The 18,978-nt window shown below is 41.1% G+C and overlaps 2 pseudogenes across 2 annotated transcripts; one reads left to right on the top strand and one right to left on the bottom strand.

Moving 5' to 3' along the window:
* The first annotated feature begins 12,437 nt into the window (after positions 1 to 12,437).
* Positions 12,438 to 12,919, top strand: LOC308561650 (myosin regulatory light chain 12B pseudogene; annotated as a pseudogene). Its single transcript has one exon. The product of its transcript is annotated as a myosin regulatory light chain 12B pseudogene (transcript).
* A 1,926-nt stretch (positions 12,920 to 14,845) lies between these two features.
* On the bottom strand, positions 14,846 to 18,698 carry LOC308561601 (olfactory receptor 5L1-like; annotated as a pseudogene). Its single transcript has 3 exons — positions 18,212 to 18,698; positions 16,699 to 16,788; positions 14,846 to 14,917 (listed from the first exon to the last, which is right to left on the bottom strand). The product of its transcript is annotated as an olfactory receptor 5L1-like (transcript).
* Positions 18,699 to 18,978: the final 280 nt, after the last annotated feature.

An 18,978-nucleotide genomic window follows, 5' to 3' on the forward strand; every position in this document is an offset into this window, starting at 1 on the left:
AAGAACAACAGTTCCAAGTAAATTAATTGTATACCAGAACAAAGCTTTAGAATATTTATAAAAATATAAAAATATCCAGTACCCCCTAAAAGGTAAAACTTTTAATATCTAGCATCCAACCAAAAAATGCTGGACAGAGGGAAGATGGCGGCACTGAGAGAAGCAGCAGAGTGCCCTCGCTCCCAGCCATGGATTTGATTTACTCCTAAAATCCTACCTAGCCAGCTTGGAAAAACCAGAGAAATATCCTGAGTGGACATAGTGTAAGTAGGGAGCACTGAAGAAACATCAGAGTCTGGTAAGAAGGGGGGGTGTAGAAGGGAGGAGACCCCCTGAAGCCTGTGCTGGGCTCCGAGACCTGAGGCTTGGCGGCTGCAAAGCTCCCTCCCCTCAGGAGTGCGGACTGGAATCCAAAAGCGGGATCTCACACCCGGAGCGAGGAGAGGGGAAGGAGCGCCGGTGCAGAGAACAGAGGGACCCAGGGGAGTGGTGTGCCCACAAGGAGGGGACAGCGCCTTCCTAGGAAACAAAGCTTCTAATGGCAGACTACGCCTTCCTAGAGAAACAAAGATTCTAATGGTGGCTGCAACTGGCATCAAATGCTCAGGGTGCTGACCATAGGGAAGGCTGTCCCAAAGTGTGTGGAACCCAAGTAGTAAGGGACCAGAGGACTGCGCTGAGCAGCCACACACAGGGACCCTCTGCTTCCCTGTAAGGCATTGTGCTGAGCCCCAGAAAGCATTTGCTATATGTGGCATGGGGAAGGGGAGGAGACCCCTCCCGCCCTGAGCTCCCAGTGGGGAGAGTCTGGGATTTGTGACCAGCCCTGAGGGGCACCAGGGTAGACCATGGAGTCACCCCAGCTTTGCTGAGACCAGCAGTGCGGGAAGCTACATGGAGCTGACTTTGAGTCCCCTCTCACTGGGTGTCTTGTTGCTCGGGCAGCGGGACCATGCAGGGAGGTCTCTCCACTTCTTCATTGCTTTGTGCATTTTTGAGTCTTTGATCACTGAACTGGCTCCCACCTTCCAAGCATGCACTGGGCGGACAGCCCAGGGGAAGCTGGGATTGGGGTCTGCACAGTAGACTGTTCCAGGGGTGGGCCTGGTGCAACCAGCCAACCAGACCTGGGAAGGAGAGGAGGCGGAGCATGCCTGCCTCTCCTGCAGCCTGGGAGCAACACCCCCAATAGGAAATTGGCTGGTCCAGCTCACTGAGGCCTCAGACACCCCCGCAGGGCACAGTCCTGAAGGGGAAGGGAGAGCAGCTCACAGGAGGACATTACAAGAATAAGACTCTAAGGGACTGTTGTTTGGGAACTGGAGGAAATGCTGAAAATCTCTGCTGGGGACTGGGGAGGCAAAGGGCTCACTGGAATGTATTTTAATCGAACCCACTGAGCCCAGGCTGCTGAAATGGCCCATACAGAAAAGGCAATAGGCTGAAATCAATCTGAAACTGTAGCAGGCCTGTGCATGGGAAACTAGACTGAGGACAGGGTAGGGACTGAGGAGCTGGCTGTGGAGCAGAGACTAACTCCCTCACAGTGAGTTCTTGACAGTGAAACCTCTAAGTAAGGGGAGTGATACCCTGAGCTACACTAGCCACCCGGCACCCTAAAGACTCTACAGAAGACTCTGGGGTAAGACCAGGCAACTACAAAGTTGAAAAATAGCTGACAAGAGGAGGTGTTCCACGGATAGCCTCAGATCAACCATCTACCTAAGGACACCAAGGCCAAACCTAGAGGGCTCCTCACATTGGTTGATACACAAGTACCTCCCAGGAGAACGGAATTAGCATACAAAAGAGTGAGCCGCAGAAAACATAAGCTGCCCAGAAGAAATGCGCCTGAATGACTGCCTTTTTTTTCTTTTTCTTTTTGTTGTTGTTGTTGTTTGTTTGTGTCTTTATTTGTCTGTTTGTTTTTTCTCTTTTTCTCTTAGGAAGACAAGAAAGGGGGGGAAATAGTTGTTTTTTCTTCTTTTTAAATTTTATAGTAATTTTTTTTATTTTAAAAAAACTTTTTAACTAAATTTTTTTTTTAATAAAAGAATTATATTTTGCTTAAATTGTTTTTTGTTTTGTCTCTCTGTTCTGTTTAGTTTATTTGCTTTGCTTTGTTTTATCCTTGCTTCTACTATCAAGACTTTCTTGATATTCCTCGCTTAATTGCTAGGACTTTATCATTATAACCAAGTTTACTGCTTTTCTTTATAGTTTCCCCAAAAACTTTTATCAGACTCCCTCCCTGTCCAGGCTTTACTCTTTCTCCTCTCCATCCATTGGCATAACTTTTTTTCATTCTCTTTTTCTTCTTTTCTTTCTTTCTTTTGTTTTCCTCCCTTCTGTCTTCCTGTCTTTTTGTTCGATTGTTAGTTTCTCTTATTCTCTTTACTGTATTTTTATTTTTTCATTTTCAACTATAATCCTATTCTCTCCCTTAATTTTTTGCTGGCCCTTCTTTCAGAATCTTTTCTCTGCCTCTGTTATCTCCGAGTAGCTTCTCTATTTTTTATGTTTTAGTTTATTATTATTATTTTCTAAATTTGCACCACTATTAACAACAATATACTTCTCTTTCTCTAAGCTTTACTTTTCTTTCTCTCTTTTTTTTAAGCTTTTGTGTGTGTGTGTGTGTGTGTGTGTGTGTGTGTGTTCTTCCTCCTTTCTCCCAGTTCTATTTTCACATGGGTTGTTTTCATTGTGACTGTGAAGATATTTTGTAAGATACCCCTTGTTTCCTGGAAGTTTAGTTGTGTATTGTCCTGCCTTGCCAGCACCCATACAACAGCTTACATGACGAGGTTGAGGCTGAGACACACAGTTAGCCAACCTGAGATGAGAGTCCTCCCAAGGACTGGTGAACAACAAACTAGACCCAACCACAAAAGGAGAACCCAAAGAACCCACAAAAGGAACATGCCTAGAGCAAAGACCTCAGAAGTATAAGGAAAACACACCTCGGAGCTCCACTGGACTCACAAGACAAAATCCCACCCCACAAGACTGGGAGACAGCAAATATATCTAATATATAGATACAAACACTAAGACCTACCAAAATGGGAGGACAAAGAAATAACCCCCAAATTAAAGAAAAGGAAAAAACGCCAGAAAAAGACTTTGATGAGATGGAGTTAAGCAAGCTATCAGAAATAGAGTTCAGACTATTGATGATGAAGAAGTTCAAGGAACTTAATGAGAAAAACAAGGCACTAGAGGATAAGATCGAAGACTTTAATGAAAACATGGAAAAAGAGAAACATAACAAACAAAAATCAGACAGAAATAAAGAATGCTGTATCTGATATCAAGAATACACTGGCAGGAATCAAAAGCAGGCTAAATGAAGCAGAGGACAGAATAAGTGATTTAGAAGACAATGTAGAAAAAATCACTCAATCAGAGCAGCAAAAAGAAAAAACACTTAAAAAGCATGAGGACAGTCTAAGGGAGCTTTGGGACAGCATGAGGCAAAACAAGACTCACATTATAGGAATTCCAGAGGGAGAGTAAAGAGAGCAAGGGATAGAGAACTTGGTGAAGGAAATAATGACAGAAAATTTCCCTAGGCTAGCAAGGGAGAAAGCCACACAAGTTCAGGAAGCACAGAGGGTTCCAAACAAGAGGGACGCGCAAAGAGACCCACTCCAAGACACATCATAATTAAAATGACAAATGGCAAGGACAAAGAAAAAATATTAAGGGCTGCAAGAATGAGACAAGCAGTGACCTACAAGGGAACCCCCATGAGGCTCACAGCTGATTTCTCAATAGAAACTCTTCAGGCCAGAAGGGTGTGGCAAGAAGTTCTGCAAGTCATGAAAAGCAAGAACATGCAACCAAGATTGCTTTATCCAGCAAGGCTATCATTTAAAATTGAAGGCAAAATAAAATGATTCACAGACCAAAAAAAAAAAAAAAAAAAGGCTAAAGGAGTTCAGTACCACCAAACAAGCATTGCAAGAAATGCTAAAAGGACTGCTTTAAGAAAAGAAGGAATAGTGAGGGAAAGGTACATCAGCATAACAGTGAAATTGTCAGTAAATTCATATCAATAGTAACCTTAAATGTAAATGGAATAAATGGTCTGATCAAGAGACATAGAGTAGCTGAATGAATAAGAAAACAGGACCCAAATATATGCTGTCTACAAGAGACCCACCTGAGAGCAAAAGACTCACACAGGCTAAAAGTGAAGGGATGGAATAAAATATTCCATGCAAATTGAAAGGAAAAGAAAGTTGGAGTAGCAATACTTATTTCTGACAAAATGGACTTCAAAATAAAGACCATAACAATAGACAAAGATGGTCACTACATAATACTAAAGGGATCAATCCAACAGGAGAAAATAACCCTAATAAACGTTTATGCACCCAATATAGGAGCACCTAAATATATAAAAAATTTCTTGGGGGACTTTAAGGGGGAGATTGACAGCAACACAATCACAGTGGGGGACTTTAACACCCCACTGTCAGCATTGGACAGATCATCAAGACAAAAAGTCAACAGGGAAACACAGACCTCAAATGACTCACTAGATCTAATGGATTTAATTGACATTTACAGAACATTTCAACCCAAAGCAGCAGAATACACATTCTTCACAAGTGCACATGGAACATTCTCAAAAATAGACCACATGTTAGGGCACAAGGCAAGCCTCTACAAATACAAGAAGATTGAAATCATATCAAGCATCTTCTCGGATCACAATGCTATGAAACTAGAAATCAACCACTATTAAAAAAAAACTCAAAAACCAAACATTCAAAGGAGAATTAACACCTATTCTATTCAAACTATTCCAGAAAATTCAAGAGGAGGGAAAACTCCCAAACTCTTTTTATGAGGCCAGCATTATCCTAATCCCAAATCCAGATAAAGACACAACAAAGAAAGACAATTATAGGCCAATATCCCTGATGAACAAAGATGCTAAAATCCTCACTAAAATACTAGCAAACCGGATCTAGCAATATATTAAAAAGATCATACACCATGACCAATTGGGATTTATTCTGGGGATGCAAAGCTGGCACAACATCCGCAAATCAATAAATGTGATACATCACATAAACAAAATGGAGGACAAAAATCATATGATCATATCAATAGAAGCCGAAAAAGCATCCAACAACACCCAGCACCCATTTTTGATAAAAACTTCCAGCAAAGTGGGAATAGAGGGATCATACCTCAACATAATAAAGGCCATATATGACAGACCTAAAGCCAACATCATACTCAATGGTCAAAAACTAAAACCATTTCCCTTAAAAACAGGAACAAGACAGGGATGTCCATTTTCGTCACTCTTACTCAACACAGTACTGGAATTCCTTGCCATAGTCATCAGACAGGAAGAAGACAAAAAAGGCATCCAAATTGGAAAGGAGGAAATAAAACTGTCATTATTTGCAGATGACATGATATTGTACTACTAGATTTGATAAACAAATTTAGCAAGGTAGCTGGATACAAAATCAACATTTGGAAATCAATGGCATTCTTATACACCAACAATGAACTTTCAGAGAGAGAAATTAAAAAAACAATACCATTTACCACTGCAACTAAAAAAATAAGTTACCTAGGAATAAACATAGTCCAGAATGTAAAAGACCTGTATTCTGAAAACTAGGAGACACTGAAAAAAGAAATAGAGGAAGATATAAACAAGTGGAAGAATATACCATGCTCATGGATTGGAAGAATTATATCATTAAAATGTCCATACTACGCAAATCAATTTATAAATCAATGCAATTCCTATTAAAATACCAACAGCATATTTCACAGATCTAGAACAAACATTTCGAAAATATATATGGAACCAAAAAAGACCCCGAATAGCTGCAGCTATCTTGAGAAAAAAGAACAGCATGGGAGGGATCACATTACTGGACATCAAACTACTACAAAGCCATTGTAATCAAAACAGCCTGGTATAAGTACAACAACAGGCATATAGATCAATGGAACAGAACAGAGACCCCAGAAATAGACCCACACCATTATGGTCAGTTAATATTTGACAAAGAAGGCAAAAGCATCCAATCGAGTAAAGACAGTCTCTTCAATAAGTGGTACTAGGAAAATTGGACAGATACATGCAAAAAAATGAAACTAGACCACCAACTTTCACCATACACAAAAATAAACTCAAAATGGATAAAATGTAAGTCACAAAACCATAAAAGTCCTAAAAGAAAACATAGGCAGTAAAGTCACAAACATCCCACGTAGTGGAATTTTTACTGATACATCTCCTAGGGCAAGAGAAACAAAAGAAAAAATAAACATATGAGACCACATCAAACTAAAAAGCTCCTGCACAGCAAAAGAAAACAGCCTCAAAATATAAAGGAACCCCACGGTCTGGGAAAACATATTTGCCAAGGATGTATCTGATAAGGGGCTAATTTCCAAAGTGTACAAAGAACTCGATACTACTCAGCAAGAGGAAGACAAACAACCCAATTAAGAAATGGGCAAAGGGCCTCAATAGACACTTCTCCAAAGAGGACATACAGATGGCCAAGAGACACATGAAGAAATGCTCAATGTCGCTAATCATCAAAGAAATGCAAATTAAAACCACAATGAGGTATCACTTCTCACCTGTAAGAATGGCTACCATCAACAAATCAACAAACAACATGTGCTGGCGAGGGTGTGGAGAAAGGGGAACCCTAGTACACTGCTGGTGGGAATGCAGACTGGTGCAACCACTATGAAAAACAGTATGAAGGTCCTCAAAAAATCAAAAATGGAGCCGCCTTTTGATCCAGTGATACTACTTCTAGGAATATATCCTAAGAATCCTGAAACACTAATCAGAAAGAATATATGGACCCCTATGTTCATTGCAGTGCAGTTTACAATAGCTAAGATCTGGGAGCAGCCCAAGCGCCCATCAGTAGATGAGTGGATAAAAAAGCTGTGGGACTTATACACCATGGAATACTACGCAGCTATAAAGAAGAAGGATCTCGTACTCTTTGGGACAGTATGGATGGACCTAGAGAATATTATGCTAAGTAAAATAAGCCAGGCAGAGAAAGACAAACATCACATGATCTCGCTTATATGTGGAATCTAAAGAACTTAATAAACTGATGAACAGAATAGATTCAATGACATGGAAGCATAGATCAGACTGAGGAATGTCAGAGGGATGGAAGAGGGCGGGTGGGTGGAGGGGGAGAGATTGAACAAAGAATTTATATGCATATGTGCACAACCCAAGTACACGGACAATGGTGGGGAGAGGGACTGGGGAGGGGGATGGGAAGGGGTGGAACGGGTCATTGGGGAGAAAAAGGGACATCTGTAATATTTTAAACAAAAAAATTAAATTAAATTAAAATTAAAATAAAATACCAATCGCTGTCAGTGGGGGGAAAAAACAAAAAAAATGCTAGACATGCCCCTGGCCAGGTGGTTCAGTTGGCTGGAGCATTGTTCCGTACACCAAAAAGGTTATGGATCGATTCCGGTCAGGGCACTACCTAGATTGATGGTTCAGTCTTCAGTTGGGGTGCATATGGGAGGCAACTAATCAATGTTCCTTTTTCACATCAATGATTCTGTGTGTGTGTGTGTGTGTGTGTGTCTGTCTCTGTCTGTCTCTCTCTTCCTCTCGCTCTAAAACTAGTGATCCTAAAAAGGGAAGTTGAGACAGCCCCTAATGGAAGGCCTGCAACAGGGCAGTGAGCTTGGAGAGAGATATTGATGGGCCAAGTCAAAGCTACCAAAATGGGGACAAGATCATTCCACTCACTCACTTACTTGCCTGTTGATCCAGCCAGCCATTTATATCTGAGGATTACTAGGACAGTAATAGGTGATGACAAAAATTGATAAAAAATAGACTGTGATCTCAAGTGCACACTAATCTGTAACAACAGGAAGTTGATCAGTAACCACTGATCAACTGGGGACTAAGGTAGGGGAAGGAGAGGAAGAGAGTACAAAAGGGCACAAGGAAGCTCTTGAGGTGACGGATATGACCACTGTCTTGATTTTGGTGATAGTTACATGGACATATACATATGCTAAAACTTATCAAATTGTGTTCATTAAAATGTGCAATTTAAGGTATGTCAATTACATCTCATTGGAGCTGATAAAAATAATTAACAATGGTAAAAAGATAATAAATGCTAATTTAATCAAACCAGTAGAAGAAAGGGGATAAAGAGGAATTGCAAAGTAAAACAAACAATGAACATAATGTAAGTTGCCAGAAGTAAAGTGAACATTATCCATTGTCATTAAACGTAAGTAAAATGAAATACCAATTAAGAGATTGTCAGATTGGCATAAAAACAAAACATGCTCTGTACTATATACAAACAGATGTAAAACAAAGTGATAAAGAAAAGTTGAAAATAAAGAAGTGGACAAGAGATACCAGACAAAAGCAAAGAAAGGGAAAGCAGAAGCAGCACATTGATTAAAACAAACAAAAAAGACAATCTACTGGGTGCAAACTTCCCTGATCTGGGAATTTTAAATTTTAGTAAATTAATTATTTGTCTTGAATAGATAGGTGTTAAAATGGAATACTTACTAACATGATTATATAAATGATGACCCAAGAGAGAGGTCTGTGTTGATTTTTAAATTAACGATCTATCTAAAATAACTGTTCTTAAAATAACACTACTTGCTTTGAGGACAGGTTTAAATGATACATTTTGCCGGTCTTTAATCTTTTATTCCCAAAGCTTCTAAAGTACCTATACGTACTGAGTCTTTGGGGGGCAAGTCATGATTGTAATTTAACCCATAAGTTATTAGCATTTTATCATTTAGAAAAAGACTGGAGGATGCTAGTTTAATGTATTATTCATTTGCTGATCATTGGTAGTGAACAGATGTGACAAATCTTGGATAAGAAACATATCTCGTGTTTCTCCTTTGTTGTGGAAGTAGGATTTTGGCAATGTAATGATTGGCTCGGTGTATTTTGCTGTTCATTAATGCTCTCATACTTGGCCCAGAGCTTCTTTCAGGATGGGGAATAGGGAGACAAAGATTGTGTCCAATCTTGACGTGCCTTGAATGACCGTCTACAAAGGACCAGAACTCAGTACATATTCACTGAAGTCTTTAAATCAGTCCTGCCAGTGGGATAGTCTCCAACAGTGGTTCTCACACCAGTTTGCCTCAGAATCACCTGAGGCTTGTTAAAACACAGATTCCTGGACCCCTTTCCCAGGTTGCTGCCTCAGGAGGTCTGGGGCAGGGCTGAGAATGTGCATTTCTAAGAAGTTCCCAGGTGCTGCTGCTGATGACAGGGGGCCCACACTCTGAGGACCATTCCTTCTGTTTCACCTGTCTGGGCTTCTCAGACACAGCTTCAGCCTTTAGCAAGTTTTCTTGCTGGTCTCTGTAGTGAATGTATCTGGCAGTAGATGTAATTGTGCCTCCCCCAGACCTTCCCCCCATAAAGACCTGGCCCCTCAGCGCCCAGATGCACCTCCCCTGCATTAGCTTCAGAGAACTGGACGCTCAGAGACCTCCTATGTGGCCCTGGGCATCAAGAAACAGCAAACACACACAGATAATCTCCAAAGGCAGCAGCGAGGCATGGAGTAGGTGAGCCTTCGGTGCTTCATCAGTCTCTGGCCGGACAGGAGAGTGACGCTGCTGTGGGAGTCTGCTGGAAGCAGGGTGCTGGCCAGCCTGTGGGAAGTCTCTAAAAGAATTAGTCCATGGGTTGGCTCTGCCCTAGAAAATGTGCTATGCACAAACAGGCAGGTGGGCAGGGGGGAAACGGGACGAGCCTGCAGGGGAAGGTCCTACACTGTAAGGGTTGCTGGGATCCCCCTGCCCAGTTCCCCTCAGAGGCCAGAATGTCTCACCCTCTACTCACAAACCCCTCAAATAGATTAGGTCTAAGAAATGCAGGGCAAGAAACAATGGTTAATCTGACCCTGTTGTTTATTCTTTCATCCACTCAACAAATACTTGTTTTTTGAGCTTCTATGTTGGGCTTTAGGTTAAACTTGGGATCCGAAGAGGATTAATCATGCTAAGTGAAATAAATCAGGCAGAAAAAGTTAAGAACCATATGATTTCACTTCTATGTGGGATATAAAACTGAAAACAATACATGAACAAACAAGAAAAACAAACAAAAACTCAGAGACACAGACCACAGTATTGTGGTTACCAGAAGGAAGGGGTGGAGGATAGTAAAGGGGAAAGGGGTCAAGTACATGGTGATGGAAGATTTGACTTTGGGTGGTGGGCACACAATGCAATGTGCAGATGATCTATCATTGAAACATATACTTGAAACCTATAATCTTATTAACCATTGTCAGCCCAATAAATTTAATTTAAAAAATAAATAAAATTCATCCTATTATCAGAATTTTTAAAAACTCAATCCCTTTCAAGTAGTTCACAGTCTGATGTAAGAGATGGACAAACAATGGGCAGTCTCAGTGAAGTACCATGAAAGGCAATATACACCATGGTTAAGAGCTCTGGTGCTAGGACACCCAGCTCCAAATTCTGTGTGACCTTAGGCAAGTCACTTAACCTCTCTGAGTCCCCATGTCCTTTTCTGTAAAACAGGGACAATAGCAGTGTGAACCTTATAGGTAGGTCTGGTGTAAGGTCTAAATAAGTTAATACATGTGAAGTATTTAAAATGTGCCTGGTGTAGAGTCCTGATTGCTAATTCTTGTCAATATTGGCATGAAAAACAGAAAGGTACTGAGGACATGATTTAGCGTAGAAGCCAAGGACCTAGACGTAAAACTAACAACCTCTGAGAGCTGCAGCTTGCCTTCTGTAACAGATTCAAGCAGAGGATCTCAAGCCCTTCTAGTGTGAAAGCTGTGGTCTGGAGGTGCCATCCAGTGGGCACCTACTGAGCACCCTGGGTACCAGGCATGGGGCACAAGAAATAGGAGAATCTCTCCTACCTTGGACAAGTAGGAGTTAGGGAGAGAGAGAGAATCCTGTTTCATTTGGATTCAAGGGCCTCAGTCGAGGATAGCCATGGGTAGTCCCCATGCTTGGGCAGGCCCCTCCTCCATCCAAGGAACCCCAGGACCTAGGAGCTGCATCCTTCCTCTCTGTGCATCTCCCCACCCCCTCGATGTCACTACTCCATCTCTGGACCCATTTTCCTCTTCTGTTTGTAACTGCCACTGAAAGCCTGTGACTCTGCACATATATCTGCTCACTTGGCCAGAGGGATTACCAATCCCACAAGCACGTGCCAACGAGGAACTTTCAGAGGCATGAGGGCCAAGGCTTTTGGGCACATAGCCCTGTTGACAAACATTCAGGTTAGGAAAGGATACTGGGTGACACACAAAGAACACTGGAGCTCAGAACAAGGCTAGTGACTCCCTGACAATGACTCAGGCTAATAGGCCAGGAGGCAGCTGATCACTGTGCAATGCAGACCATACCCTCTTCTCAGCTCCAATCAGGTAGTAGCCCTGGCCATGTGGATCAACCTCATCATGCTTAGCTGGAGAGTATGGTCTCCAGCTAACGATCTTCCAGCACTTACATGCCATAAAAGTGACTGGCTAAGAGAAGGAAGAACTGAGCAAATTGAGAGGGTCCCCAGGGTCTGTATGTGTTCTCTTCCCCTCTGCCACATCTTGCCTTCTTCAGTCTCTGGAATGCCAATTAAAAAGAAAGGGGGAGGGACCAAGCCCTTGGAACAAGCTGGAACAATATTAATCAAAACGCTGGGTGTGACACCTGGCCTGCAGCCCTCAGCAACTTTCAGCTAAACCACCCTATGTTCCTAGTGCTGAAAATACCCAAGCATCTGATGAAGCAGCTGCAGTTAAATTTAGCCCTGGCATACCCACGGCTGGTCTAGGTGCTAGAAGCAGCAGAGTGCACCCACAGATGCACCCTTCACAAGTGTAAGAGCCATCAGCAACAAAGAACAGTCAGTGTGATGACAACAATCACACCTGGAGGGAAATAGAACAAAGGAAGGGATATGGAGGGGGGTGAGGTTCATGACCCAAAGGCAGGTCTCATCTCGCAATAGTATTACCAAGACCCAATAGCCTGGTGCTGCCTTCAGCAGAGAGACCAGGCAGGTAGCATGGATGAGTAAAGAATAAAGATGGAAAGAAAAGGGAATGGTGGAGACTGGGCTGAACTGCAGGGCAAATGTCCCATCTAAATATACTGAAATTTCTATTTTTATATAATACCATTTGAGCCAAATAAAATCCTGCGTTATGTCTGCAGACTTTCAATGTGACTGACACATGGGCATAGCTGTGTGGAGTAGACAACCCCATGGCTACTATTTCATGATTAGATTTTCATTCTTTGTTTCTTCAGTCACCTGTTAAAATGCAAACAGCATTGCCTCATGCAAGGCAGCCCGGGTTCTGGTGTCTGATGGTGAATTAAACAGCCATCATGTTGAGCAAAAAGTCAAAGACCAAGACCACTAAGAAGCACCCCCAGTGTGCAACATCCAATGTGTTCACCATGTTTCACCAGTCACAGATTCAGGAGTTTAATGAGGTCTTCAACATGATTGATCAGAAAAGAGATGGTTTCACTGACAAAGAAGATTGGCATGATAAGCTTCTTTAAGGAAGTATCCAGCTGATGCATACCTGATGCCAAGGCCCATAAATTCCACCATGTGTCTCGTGATATTTGGTGGGAAGCTAAATGGCACAGATCAGAAAGGTGTCATCAGAAATGTTTTTGCTTGCTTTGATGAAGAAGCAACTGGCACCATTCGGGAAGATTATTTGAGAGAGCTGCTGACAACAATGGGAGATTGGTTCAGACAGGGAAGTAGATGAGCTGTACAGAGAAGCCCCTATTCACAAAATTACACTGAGTTCACAAGTATCCTTAAACATAGAGCTAACGATAAAGATGATTGAAAGAGCTAAAACCTTCCAATTACTTTGTCTTACTTTGTTTTATTTCCCAGACTATTTCCTCATCCTCACAGACCTGTTGCAACTTAGTTTCACAGATTTGCCTATTTTTTTGGATGTATTTATTCCAGAACTTTCTGCCACTTAGCACTTGTATAATCAGACTATAGATAGGGATGAGGTTGTAAATTGTGTTGCAAAAGAGTTTGCAAATAAACATAAACAAATGTGAACCACCACCACCCTCTGCCCTCCGCCAAAATGCAAACAGACCATGGGCTTTAAGACTTCGTAGCTAACTCAGTTATTCTTACTGATGCTTGTGTTTAAGAAGGAAGAAGAAGAAAAAGGAACAATCACCATACATGAATAAATTAATTGGTAAATTAGTGTTCAGGATCAATTAAATGTTATCTGTATAAAGTAGCAGTTGTTGAATGCAAAGAACACTTGGCTTGGAGATGGACAGGCTTGAGTCTAAATCCTGGCTCTGCTACCCACTAGGAAATTAATTAACTTACTTAAGCTGCAGCTTCTCTTTCTTAGAATGGAAATAATAAGTCTACCTTGGTTTGCTATGAAGATTAAATGAAATAACCCCAGCCAGTGTTAGACATGAGATAATTCATGTTCAATAAATGTTGCATGAACTTTAATCATCTGAGGGGCAGATTCTATAGAACAGGGATAATGGGTGAGAAGGAGGAGGATGATGAGCCAACCCTTCACCAAGCCAGAGCCTTCCTGGAATCTGGGTCAGGCCTCCAAGTTCTGGGTCAGGCCTCCAGGGGCTTCTAAGCCATGTGGAGCGACACCGCCTCCCTGTGTTCATTTGCTGCACTGCAGCCTCACTTAGGCTGAGTTGAACCTCACCTTTCTCTCCTCAGCCATTTGATATGGAGTATAAGGTTCTGCAGACCTACTTTGCCATTGTTTCTACTCCATGTGAGGCCCTCATGCCGTCTTTGCTGAGCTGGGTGGTTGTTGAAAGTAATTATCCAAGACTGTAAGCGCGGAGCTCGTCCAATCACCCAAGCAAGCTGCCCGCAAAGGGGAGCATTTGTCCAGCCTCTCTGATCCAGCGATAATGCAGATTGCCAGCCCTGACAGTGTACTGGAATCCCTGGGGAGATTTTAAGATACTAGATATCTGTTTGTATATCACACTCCTCTCCAGACCTGTTGAACTGGAATCTCTGAGGGTGGGACGAAGAATTCATATAAAAAGAAAAAACTCCTCATCAAGGGATCTCAAATTCAGCCAATTTTGAAAACGCATTGTTTTAACCCCTTACTGTGCTGCCCTTGCTCACCTCTTGGGTTTGAATTGGCTTTGCAAGTAACACAAAAAGACACTACTGTCTGCACTGGAAATTGGTATTTGCATGGAGCTAGAAAGTAAGGGGTGAGGAAGGGTTAGAGTGAGGGTTTAGAGACAAAAAGAAAGAAAAAGAAGAAAGACACCAAGAAGGACATAGAGAGAAAGGCAGCGAGAGGGGAAAGAAAACAGGTGCACACAGAGAGAAAGATGTGGGGAAAAGGGGGGAGGAAAGAGTGGGAAAAGGAAGGCGTTCTCATTACCATGACAACATTTGGGTATGGCAAGAGATAAATGGACAAATCCTAGGTTAGGAAAAAAATGTTCAATCTAGGCATAGAGTTAATATCTGCCATATGCAAAAAGCACTGACATATTGCCAAGGACAGGGACAACACATCAGAGAAATGAGCAAAAATATGAAGAGAAACTCTGAATAGCTAACACAAGGAAGGTGTGTGAGTTCATTAGAGGTGAAAAATGTAGATTATTCCTTTATTCCTATGAGATTGGCAGAAACCCAAAAGCCACTTACTTATTGGTAGGTAGCCTGTAGGGAAAATGATTTATTTTGATGGTAAAAATGTAAATTGTCACAGAACTTTGAAAAGCTATCTGACACCATCTAACAAAGTGTACCACTCTTCATTCAATCTACCTGATTCATTTCTGGACTTGATGCCCTAGAGACAAAAATACCAGTACCTAGCAATATATGTTCAAGAATGGTAACTGCAGCATTATTTATGGTAACAAAAACACTCGTAACAAAAGGGAAGTTATTAATGGGGTACTACTGTTGAATGAATGTTGATACACTAACTCATGAAATAGGATTTTATACACCAATTAAGAAGCAGGAATAAGAGCCATGTCATTGTTGGAATTTAAGAGATTAGGTATTGTATAAAAAGCAACAATAATAACTATAATGAAAAAATATTTATAATATTGTTTATTTTTATAAAACAAAAACAATGACAGTAACTCCTATCTTGTGTGAGTGTGTCAGGGGTAGGAAGGTAAGACATTCAACCAGTATACAGTGAGAGAGCCACACTGGAGATTTCAGGTAATATTCATTCTGATTGGTTGTACTGTGCCATACTGGTTCCCATATATCTTGAATGGCACTCTTGCATATATATGTTCATATTATTATATATGAGTACATAAAAAATATGGAGAAAAATACAGATAGGTACATACTGTGTTGTTAACATGGATTACTTGGGAAGGGAAAGGGGCTTCTGTGGGTGGGGTGGAGAAAAAGAGAGGGGTGGCCAACCTAATAAGGAAAAGAAAAATGTCTAATATAATAATATGCTATACACTTATGTAAAATTATATATATATGTCTTTATGCATACAAAATTTCTTAAAATATAATAGTTAAGAACTTATATTAGTCAACTATTGTTGCAATGCTGTGTGATAACCAAATCCAAAATCTCACTGACATAAAAAAAGGCATTTCTTTCTCACAGATCTATGGACTGGACTGTGTGACTGCTTTGGGCTGTTGGTCAAGTTTGGGTCAGCTCCCTGTGACTCTTTTTCTGAAACCAGAACTACCTGGGATATGACTTTCTCATGGAGAATGGCAGAGGCACAAGAGGTCAGGCTAACCCATGCAAGCACATTTAAAACATCTCCCTGTGGAGTGATATCAGAATCATGGCAGCATAAGATGTCCCTCCTTTTTATCCCCCTTTTTAAGCAACTAACTAGGCATCCGTCCACAAAGAAAAGAGCCTCTGTGGGAGTTGTGGGATCCAGCACCATATGCCAAGGGACCCTGGAGGAGTTTCACCCAGTAATAGGGTGAAATTACTGTGCATTTAGTAATAGGCAGGCAGACCTCAGTACAGGCTGTAAAACCATCAGGAGTCAGTGAACCTGCCCAAGCCCCTCTCAGCTGTGGTTGGGGGAAACCTGTCAAATCCTAACTTGGACAAAAACCCTTGGACAAGAGAGACTTTGTGAAAATCCAGCCTTCTGATGAAATTCCAGCACACCATTGGGGTGCGGGGGTGGGGGGAGTACACATACATACACAAGTTTGGACACATTGGAGAGTGTGAGAGGAACTTTGCCAGCACCACACCTTCCCCAAGGCAACACTGTGCAAGGCTAAAATAGCCAGTGGCAACTTCTCCCACAGGGAAAGAAAGAGCAGGAAGTGAGTGCTTGGCTTTCCAGCTGTGGATGCTGCTGGAGAAACCCATTTCTCTCCAGCAACACCTAGAGTACTAGGACCTCCATGTCTGGGTGGAGAGAGAAGATCAGGAAAGAAGCAGATAAGAATACCAAAGGGCATTAAAAGGATGTGGTTCCTGCTACTGTATTCAGGACTTCATCAGGAAGCCTGCCCACAAGCCTCTGGGAGAATCTCACCCAAGGACCTGCCCACTGGCCCACAGGCACTCCCAACACCACAAATGCTAAACCCACCCACCCTCACCTCTGCAGCTGGCTCCTTGTGCATGCTCCCAAGAACAGCAGCAAGAATGAGTCCAGTAAACAAAGTGCTCTCAGAAAAACAGACCAGAATCTGTGGGCAAGGGAGAACCCACAAACTTGAGCTGTAGCACTACCTTGTAGAAAACAAAAGAAGTTTCCAACAGCCAACCTGGTGAGTTTTAAGAACCAGAAAATATATACAAGCTCAAGAATTCTGCTGCAAGAGGGAGCAAGAAATGTGGAGCAGGTGTATCCATACAGGGTTAGAAAAAACAGATCTGACCGGGCCAATGAGCAGCATATCTCACCTGAAGTTAATTAGTATGATTTGAAGATGTGTTTGCTACTTCAAACACAAAAACAGAAACACAAAACAACAAGGAACATGAAGAATCAAGATGATAATAATTCTCCAAAAAGCAAACTCAAAGGTATGGAATTTTGTGATCTAGCTGATAAAGAATTTAAAATAGTTGTTTTAAGAAACAAGTTGTCTTATGAGAAAACAGAAAGACAATTCAACAAAATGAGAACAACAATACATGAACAAGGTGAGAAATTTAACAAAGAGATAGGGATAATAAAAAGAACCAAAAAGAAATTCTGGAGCTAAAGAATTCAATGAATAAAATGAAAAAATACAATAGAGTGCATCTACAGCAGAGCAGGCCAAATAGAAGACAGAATAAGTAAGCTACTTGACAGGAACTTTGAAATAACCCAATCAAAGGAGAACAAAGAAAAAAAATGAAAAAGAGCCCCCAAAGCCTACATCACTCAAAGAACTCTACCAAACATACAAATATTAGAATAATTGGTGTTCCAGGAGGAGGGGAGGGAAGAAGGGGGAAGAAAGTTTATTTAAAGAAATAAGAGATGAGAACTTCCCAAACCTAGGAAGAAACTTGGACAGCCAAGTTCACTAAGCTAATAAATCACCCTATTATCTCAATGCAAAAAGACCTTCTATACGACATATTATAATGAAACAGTCAAAAATCAAAGATAAAGAGAGAATCCTAAAAGCAGCTAGAAAATTTTTTTAAAAGATTGTAACAAAGGAACCTCATTATGCTCTCAGAGGTTTTTCAGAAGAAACCATACAGGCCAGAAAAGAGTAGAATGACACATTCAAAGTGTTGAAAGTAAAAGAAATTCAGTTAAGAATACTCTATCTAGTAAAGTTATCCTTCAGATATGAAGGAGAAATACTTTCCCAGACGAACAAATGCTAAGGGAGTTTCTGACCATTAGACTTGCCTTGCAAGAAATGCAGAAAGGAGTTCTCCAAGGTGTAGTGACATAAAAATGCATGAAAGTATACAACACAATTCAAGAAGGTAAACATACAGTCAGATTTAGAAAACTCTATTTCTGTAACTGGATAGTGTAAATGTTAAAGGAAAAAAGTATTAAAAATAATTACATCCACTACAATTTGATAACAAATAATGTAAAAAGAGGTAAATTGTGGCTAAAAAATATAATGGGGGACAAAAGAAGTGTTTATTTGCATTTGAGCCATAGAATGGAATCTCAAGAGCTAAACACAAATGAATCAGAGGACACACAATCCCACAGAGGTAGCAGCCAGAAACCAATACCATACAGAGTTTTAGGGACATGGAGACCATGTACAGCAGATGGCCAAGTAGTGGTCAAAGGCCATCACAGACAGCAGGAAGACATCAGTGGTTGCACCTGTACCATGCATCCCAGGAAGGAGATGGTTTTATCCTTGTTTACGATATTGAACAGCACCTCTGGCATGATGATTATATAATAGGAAAAATCTACAAAGGACAGGTGGCTGATGAAAAAGTACATGGAAGTGTGAAATTGATAGCTGACCTGAATCAGTATGATCATGCCCAGGTTGGCCAAAAATGTGACTCTGTATATGAGAAGGAACAGCAGAGAGAGAAAGGCTCTCAGCTCAGGGACATCTGATAATCCAAGAAGACTGAACTCTGTCACAATGGTACAGTTCTCCTCTCTCATTTCTACCATTTATCAGGTTTGGGAAACCAAATGATAAGTTTTGTGTTTCTTCTGAAATGGGAAAAAGAGAGATAATACACATTTATATTAACCTAAGAAAAACATAACATTGATGTTAAACAGTGTATTTGAAATACAATTGTCAAATAATTCTAAGTGTTCTGTATGTCAGTGGATCCTACTGATCAAATTTAAAGTAGAAGCAGAAACCTGTATGATTCTCAACTGTTATCTACCACATAAATTTAGTTGATGAATTTTAAAAATAAATATATATGTG

The sequence above is a fragment of the Miniopterus schreibersii genome (assembly GCF_964146895.1).
Source record: "Miniopterus schreibersii genome assembly, chromosome: 9".
NCBI classification, from domain to species: domain Eukaryota; kingdom Metazoa; phylum Chordata; class Mammalia; order Chiroptera; family Miniopteridae; genus Miniopterus; species Miniopterus schreibersii.